An 8,467-nucleotide genomic window follows, 5' to 3' on the forward strand; every position below is an offset into this window, starting at 1 on the left:
TTTGGCTTTTTATACTATTTGGTGACGCAAGAACCCCCCCCCCCCCCCAAAAAAAAAAAAAAAAAAAAATGCTGGTATCCACCCACTTGCTGGTTTCCGGTCGGAGCTACATATTTCGGGGTACTAGCGCGGGAAATTAGCTGCCTTGTGAGGCAGTATGCCGCATGGAGCTCAAAGGGAGCAATATTTATTTATTTATTTATTTATTTATTGCGAGGTTTTTGCACAGACTAGTTAGATATAGTTGTTTTTATAACTGATGTTCTATCAGTATTGGAATTTTCGGCTGAATTTTGTTCATGAATGAAGTTTAGTGGACGTGAAGTGAGATGAAAGAAATGTAATATTGAAGGTAAGAACATGATGTTGTTAAACAAATAGTATGCGCTGGTTAGAATAAAACTGATGCAGTTAGAGAACTTGCTTTTGTACCATCGGAAATAGTATCTAGGTTACATCTGATACGCCTAATATAATTAGTACCAAGAACACACTCGATTATGTTGTGCCCATAGACGGGTAGTTTAGGACGGAGGTTTATCTTAACATGGAAGATATCAAGTGCTTCTCTGCACAGGTAACCAATTCTATGTAAAGGCACCTTTGATAGAATGATGTGCCCCGAAGATGGTATCTGCACATTTCTGTCTGAAATTACTTTACTTTATTTTAAATGTACCTTGCTAGGTACATGAGGTAGCTAGGACTTCCAGCCGTAGTTGTCGCCTGGGCAACACACCAAGCCTCATAATGATCTGGGTTTAAAGAGTAAGAGAGTCACTACATCAGTTTACAATCCTCTACCCGAGTCTTCATGGCATTTAATCGTGGGCTATTGTTATGACCAATCACTTCGCAAGTACGGCAATCACGTGGTTTGGAAGTATGGGCAGACTCAAAACGTCCGCGGGAATCTCATGCATAGACCGGAGTGGAATGCACTTTTTCGTGTACGCCATATTCTAACTGAGATGTCCGACTGTATAGGTGAGAAATTAGTTGTGATTGGCGTTCGAATGAAAACATTGTCAATGTTTGTATGGCAATGTAATTTAGTCACATTGTTTAGCTTTTGTAGCTGTAGTCAGTTTCCCGAAAATCTTAGTTAGCCAGCCAGCTATAACGTGGCTAGCCAGCTGGGTGCCTTGTATTATTTAGCTAACTGTTCGCTTGAAAGTCGATGTTGGAATTGTTTGGCTTGTTAGCTAGTGACATTGTGTAGCTAGTTACCTTACCCTACCGTAATAAGTCGTGCGTCCTCCATTTGATCGTGCTATTAAAGTGGTTAAAGGACTGACGTAACAATATCGTCGACATTCGTGCCATCACGCTTTGGCAAAACTTGAACGTCGGCGTTGGCTTGTTAAACGCAGCTTTTAAAACTACTAGATAAAATTTGGTTTCTTATTTCTTAAGGTCTTATTTGGTAATGGTGCTAATGCTAACAGCAGCATATACTCCACCTACAGCAACTATTGGTGTCAGTTGTAAGCTCATTTAAACATGTTGCTTATTTTAATAAACAGACTTGTGAAATTGCATTGTGAAAGTACTGGAAATAGTACGGATGTGCTTAGATTGTAGTTTTGCAGATGGAGTGTGCTGTTGACATGGCAAACAACTCCATATTCTACTGTATTCTACTGTTTTAATAAGAACATCTTTAAAGTCAAGGGGTAAGGGTTGAAATTGTGTGTGTTAATTTCATAAAGAATTACATTGTGTGCAAATTAATAATTAAATTATTAATTGTTAGTTTATAATTAAACTGTCATGTCCCATTACAGGTGTCTTGGCAGCTTGGCTTCGCAGAAGTCTCCAGGCTACCTGCAGGGTTTGTAGATGCTGTGGCTGGCATGCCTCAGGTAGGCGCAGTGGAAGAACTTCCTGTTTTCACAGCCGTTTAACACAGTGCTGCAGGTCACTATGGGCTGGGGTCAGCATCACAGGGTTGAGTGATTTTTATATTATTATTAAGGTACTAAATCGAGTTCCTTATGGGTAGGCTTGTAGTGTTCAAATGAAGAATTCTACCTGCTACTTGGTATTTAAATGTCATTAACATTGGCCTAAATTCCTGAAGATTCTCATGGTACCACTGAACTAGAACCTGTTCCTGTCAGCAAATGCTTAGCAAATTAAAGAGGAATCTGATGCATGATCAGCACTGTTAGTCTGAGAAGCTTCACTAATGTGGCCGATTATTCTTAGCCATTTTGCTTTACCATCACAGTTTGGTTGGTGTTGACCATGTCCACATTGTGTTAGCAGTGAACTATGACTTGAAAATTTCTGTGGCGGAAACGCATCCCCATCAGAGTTCTGTTCAACCCTGGAGTTTTCCCAAAGGGCAGAATGGGGAAATGTTTTTACACCATGTTCATCGCTTCATCAGAACAACCTAACCAGTGCACCATGTAACAGGCAATCAGGCAAGTTCCATTAATAAAGTTGTTTGCTTGTCATGCCTGCACTGCCTAACATTTGGGGCCATGCATTCAAACTTGTGCGGTTTTTTAATTTAATAGTGTCTCTCTCAGGGATAGCTCACACTGTTCTTGGACATACTCCCTGAAGAGTTTAGTTCCAACTGCATATTGGATCTGGCTAAGGAATGGAACGTCAGGGCAGCAGATCTCCAGGAACAGTTGTGCCATCTTGCTATTATTGGTACAAATGGCAGTTTGACTTTGATTCATAACTCTGGAACTTCAAGTATCTTGGAGAGTAAAACTTATTCAGTATAACAGTGGTTATGCAGTATGCTTTCTGTTTGAGCCAGTTATTGGGAAAAGGTTTAGATTGATGACACAGATCTCTCTCAGATGAAATAACTGATTTCAGTTTGCTCTCCAGAGCAAATACCTTTCAGTGTTACTTTATTTAGCTTTGTGCTCCTGCATTTTATGGTGTGTTTGTACTTGTAGTTTGGTTCCATTGGTCTGGACTAAACAAGAAATTATGTATTGATGCATTTTAGTCCTGGTTTGCTTAGCATTCACACACTCAAATTTACAATTGTACCAAAAGTATTTTTTTAAAAAAGGTGACGTGATGCACCTATGATGCAGTCTGTGCTTACTGCACTTATGGTTTTATATACCTGGTATATTTACCATCTGTAACACAGAGGTGGTGAAGTCAAAACTGTGCCAGAAATTACTCTGCTGAACATACCAAAAAGTACATTTGAAAAGAGAAGACAACATGCATTTCCGATACCTGTACCAGGCTGTAATGGAAAACATTTTTTGTTCTGTCATGCCACGTTTAGTCTCTCATCGTGTGACTTCAGGTCCACTTTTATTCGAACACAATAGGAAACAAAGAACCGCACCGTTTTGGTTTAGGAACAGACTGAGATCATCTGCTCAAGTGGTCTTGGGCTGCTTATTTGGTTCCCAGCAGAGTTCAAAGAAGTGTTCATGCTTAATCTAATGAACCACACTAACACAGCAATCACACCAAAGTTTGTTTTAATCATAGCAAAGCTACCAAGTCTAAACACAACCTTAAACTTGCACAGTAATTTCAGACTGAAAGACAGACTCCTCTTTTGATATAGAGAGTATTTCTTACTGAAACAGTTGTTGGATGATCTAGTTCAGAATTACAGCAATGTTTGATTACTGGTAATTTCTCCATTTGTTTTTCTGATATAGGTGGATTATATTCGATTAGGCCAGGAGCTTTTCATTGGCTGAAGAATTTTTATATTTTTATCCACCAGCTGTTATGTCTTGTCTGCTTTTTCTGTGTCTATGCACTGGTGTCAATGTATAACCAGTAAATAGTCCTTCATCTATTCAATCTAAACATTTCTGTTGCATGTCAAAGTGAAAGTCACTGGCACTGTTATTCTAATTTATGATAGTTTATGCATTTAGCAGGCACTCTTAGCCAGAGTAATAGTTAGAGGACTCTTAACGAGGACTCTTCTTGGTATAGTGTGGTGCTCTTGCTCAGATTGGGGGCTGGGGGTCAGCAGTTGCTTAGCATGGCACCCTGAAAACGAACACTGATGTCTGTCACAATAGCCTATCCATTTCAATGAATCAGGCTCTGTCTTCGAGGGTGTGCAGTGCTACAGGGTCCTAGCATCTTAATGACCTTGATTTTTGTGGCCAACACGTGTGTTGGTTGAGCATGCAATGGTCATGGAGAGTTCTGTGTCTGAGGTTGCACAAGTGCAGGTGTTTGGTATTTTTGGAAATGTTAAAGCAATAATTATTGAACCACCGTGGCAATGTGCTTCTCCAGCTCTCCTGGTATAGCACACTAGCAACAAATAATGACTAATTTCCATGTAGAGAGTTTTAGACAAAAGTGTCTGCTAAAGGCTGTAAATGCATTTGTTAATGGAACCAAACACTCGTGTGCTAGAAATGCACAGTAGTTGATCGTTTATTTACTGCCATAACTGTGATAGTTATGATATTGTTTTACAATTTCATTGCTCATACAGATAGAATGCTATATGCACTTAGAAGTGACAGCCTCTTAACTTTTCCCAGGACCTATCTGAACTCAAGACAATAACACTAGCCTGCTGGGTTCTGCTGTGGTCCTTCTGAAAGACTTAAATGGGGAATTCTCACTGCACTGTTTCCAGTCAGTTTAGGTTGATATGTTTCACTTGTATGCAACATCAGAAAACCACTGAGTAGGGTCTATATTATAAGATACTTCAGATCCTTTTCCTGCAATCAATAAAAGCCCCAAAATTGCTTTCCTATAGCTCTAACCCCTTTAGATATGGCCTCTAGCTTTGCTGACCAGTTTGTAGCTTCATTCATCCCTTTATTGATCAGATCCCTACAGTTCATCAGCCCTTCTCTGTTTGGTTAGCTTTGAGTTGTTGTTGGGCTGCTCTGACATATCTGACCAAGCTGATTCGGGGATGGTCCTAGTCAGGTTTTGCCTTTTGTAGCAAGTAAACCTAATCCTGCCCTCCCCTGGCCTTGATCTTGACCTTTCTCACAAGAGCTCCAAAATGTTGTGACTGCACTACCCAGTTGAGAGATGCAGTGTAGATTTTAATTTTAGTATTATTTAAAGTGATAATTTACAGCTAAATGGCATTACTGCTGTACTGTAGACATAGTGCTCTATTGTGCAGTGGGCTATGCATAAAGTAAATAACTTTTTTTTTTTTTTTTTTTTTTTTTTTTTTCCCCCTTATTTAAACTTTTTTTTTTCCTTAAATTTATTTTTTCCTGTGCTTGATTTTGTAGTACTGTGTAAGATTTGCCTTTATCATTTTCATGTTTTATTCAGAGCACAAAATATTCTAAAAATGTCAGATTTGCAATCACTGTTTTGGCATACATGTCTAGTACATAGGAATGACCGCCCACGCCCCCCAATTCCCCTAACTGTAAATATTTTATTGAATTGTCTACATTGTTTGGCTGACTGTATCTCTAAATAAATATCCACAACTTGGTTTCCTATTTCTTTCTTTTGACTTGGTCTTTTTTTGTGTGCTCTCGGCTAATGGTCTAAACCCCATCTTTTGTTTTACATCCTTCTGCTTAAAAGTTTGCTGTATTTGCTCATTTGTTTGTTGTTCCCCATCCAATAATAGTTTTGTAGTTTGGCCCAGTTTAAATCTGGTGCCAAAACCTACCCTGAGCCCAAGTCTTCCAGGAGGCAATTGTGTGTTCTGCAAGCTCACAAACACACAGTAGTATAACACATTCATCTTCAGTGACTACCTCCGTCCCACTACCTGTTCCTACCAGTGTGCATCACATGTTCCAGGTGTCCCTCATCCAGGGTTACACCCATACCCTTCACCTGGGGCTTCACACTGGGCTTCAAACCATCCCACAGCAGGGGAGGGCCTACTAATCATATGACCACTCCTACTGGTCTCTCAATATAATTTGACACCATTTGTAGCAAAGACAGAGAGTCACAGCCTAGCCTGGTCATCCATGTGGCAACCATATGTTCTGACCATCAAAACCAAAGTCAGCTCACTGGCATGGTAAGCAGAATCTCCTTGGTGATGGTGTGTCATACAGCATAGATGATGAGTGAGACACTCACTCACTCACTCACAACTAGCTAATCAGTGTACAGTCTTGGCCAAAGGTTTTGAGATGGACATTTTGGTTTTCAAAGATTCTTGTCAGATGTTTACATGGTATAATAAAGTACAATTATAAGCATTTCATAAGTTTTAACTTTTTGACATGCACCCAGTTTAAGCAAAGACTTAATATTTACATTGTTGCCTTTAAAAAAAAAAAAAAAAAAAAAAAAAGACTTCTGCAATTCACCTTGGCATGCTGGATACCAGGTTCTGGGCAAAATCTTGACTGATGGCAACCCCTTCTTGCCTTATGAGTGCTTGGAGTTCATCAGTTTTTGGAGTTTTGTCCACCCTCTTTCTGAGGATTGAGCACAGGTTCTCAATCAGATTGAGATCTGACAAGTTTCCTAGCCATGGACCCCAAATTTCAATGTTTTATTCACCGGGTTACATGGTTATTACTTTTGCCTTGTGACATGGTGCTCTGTCATGCTGGAAAAAGCATTGTTCATTACCAAAGTGCTCCTGGATCACTGGGAGTAATTGCTCTTGGAGGATGTTTTGATACCATTCCTTATTCATGGCAGTGTGTGTGTGTGTGTTTTTTTTTTTTTCTCCCTCCTCCCCTCCCCTCCCCTCCCCTGCCATTTGTCCATATGTTCCAAACAGTGTGAAGGGGGCTTCATCAGAGAAAATAACTTTATCCCAGTCCTCTGCAGTCCAATCCCCATACTGCCTACAATTGTCAGTCTGTCCTTGATGGTTTGTTTTGGAGAGAAGTAGCTTCTTTGCTGCTCTTCTTGGCACCAAGCCAACCTCCAAAAGCTTTCATCTGAATGTGCATGTAGATGCACTCACACCTGCCTTCTGCCATTCCTGAGCAACTCTGCACTGGTGGTGACCCGATCCTGTAGCTGCATTCTCTTAGGGACAGTCCTGGAGCTTGCTTGAGTGTCCTGAAGCCTACTTCACTACAATTGATCCCCTCCTTGAAGTTTTTGATTCAAAAAATGGTTCATTTAGGTGCTATCTTCCAATGTCCTTGCCTGTGAAGCCCTTTTGATGCAATGCAAGGATGACTGCATGTGTTTCTTTTGAGGTAACAATGGTTAACAGAAGAAAATGTCAAGAACCACCACCCTTTTAAAGCAACCAGTCTGTCATGCTGATTAGAAGAGCAGAGTGATATCAGCTGCCTTGTTCTCGCTAACACTTTCTCCTGAGCTAACGATGATCACTGAAATGAGGTTAGCAGGCCATTTTGTGGCAGGGCTGAAATGTAGTGACTGGAATGCAGTATATATGTAATTAAGTTAATTTTCAGGGCAAGGAATGACTTTGCAATTCATCTGATCACTCTTCACAAGCTAGAGTTAATGCAAATTGTCACCATAAAAACTGAAGCAGTAAACTTTGTGAAAATCAAAATATGTGCTAGTCTCAACTGTACAGCTTCCAACTACAGCTGTACAGCTTCCAGTTTTAAATATTGTGGGACAATGAAAGAGCAACTTCCCCAATCCACCTCTAGAGGGTGACACATCCTTTCATGAGCGTATCTGGGATGGCCATATAAATCCCTCGTGCAGGAATGCTGTTGGATCTCTCCTGACCCCTTTGTTTTGATTCCTGTGCTTATACCAGTTGTTCAAGTGTATCCTGCAACATAATTAAATCACTCTATAGGTCTACATGAACCTCTCACTATAACATTAGCATATGTGAGGGGTTTTTTTGGGGGAGGGGGGTAAGTAAGTAGTGCAGTAGTAGTATGTTTGTTTGCATCACTGCAACTATAGCATCTCTACTTCTTGAGGAAATGTACCTTCAAATTTATAATTTCCTTCTACTGGCAATAGACAATTATAGAAATGAGTGACCATTGTCACACGAGGCAGCTTAAAGTAATTAGCAGGCTAAGGTACTGATTCTCATTCCTGTCCCACACCTCTGGAATAAACTAAATATACCTGTGCTGTTGCCATTTCTACACTAGAACAGCATGTTTCTTGCACAAAAAGTGCAAAAGATTATTATTACCTCCCACGGGAGAAATGTTTTCACTTAAATATACTTGAACTCTTATGTAGAGTGTCTAATAATTGACTGTGATGTAGGGGGATTAAATCCATCACCTCAACTTCAATTATAATGTACAGTTTACCTTGGAGAATGTCTATTTCATCTGAAAATATGCTTGCCATGCCATCTCAAATTAGTACAATGAGTATCTGTAAATGTACAATGTGTGGTGATATAATTGCTTTGTCTGAGTGCATTTTGAGAATGTTCCTGTGAAATAAAAAGTCTAACTCTCTCCAGTGGATGCACATGCAGAGCAGCAGGATGTACTGGCATTGTACAATGGTTATTCCTGGAAGAAAGTTTTTTGTTTTTTGTGTGTGTGTGTGTGTGTGTAATGGCAAA

General features: G+C 39.9%; 1 long non-coding RNA gene across 2 annotated transcripts; it reads left to right on the forward strand.

Moving 5' to 3' along the window:
- Positions 1-113: 113 nt before the first annotated feature.
- LOC113573204 (uncharacterized) lies at positions 114-5,453 on the forward strand. 2 transcript variants are annotated; one of them, XR_014122781.1, is made up of 4 exons: positions 114-352; positions 1,788-1,865; positions 2,269-2,432; positions 3,663-5,453. It is a non-coding gene; the product is annotated as an uncharacterized LOC113573204 (long non-coding RNA). The 2 variants fall into 2 exon arrangements; XR_014122780.1 differs by having other exon boundaries at positions 115-352; positions 2,272-2,432.
- The last annotated feature ends 3,014 nt before the right edge of the window (positions 5,454-8,467 follow it).

Source organism: Electrophorus electricus, chromosome 3 (genome assembly GCF_041902795.1).
Source record: "Electrophorus electricus isolate QZ-2024a chromosome 3, ASM4190279v1, whole genome shotgun sequence".
NCBI classification, from domain to species: Eukaryota; Metazoa; Chordata; class Actinopteri; order Gymnotiformes; family Gymnotidae; genus Electrophorus; species Electrophorus electricus.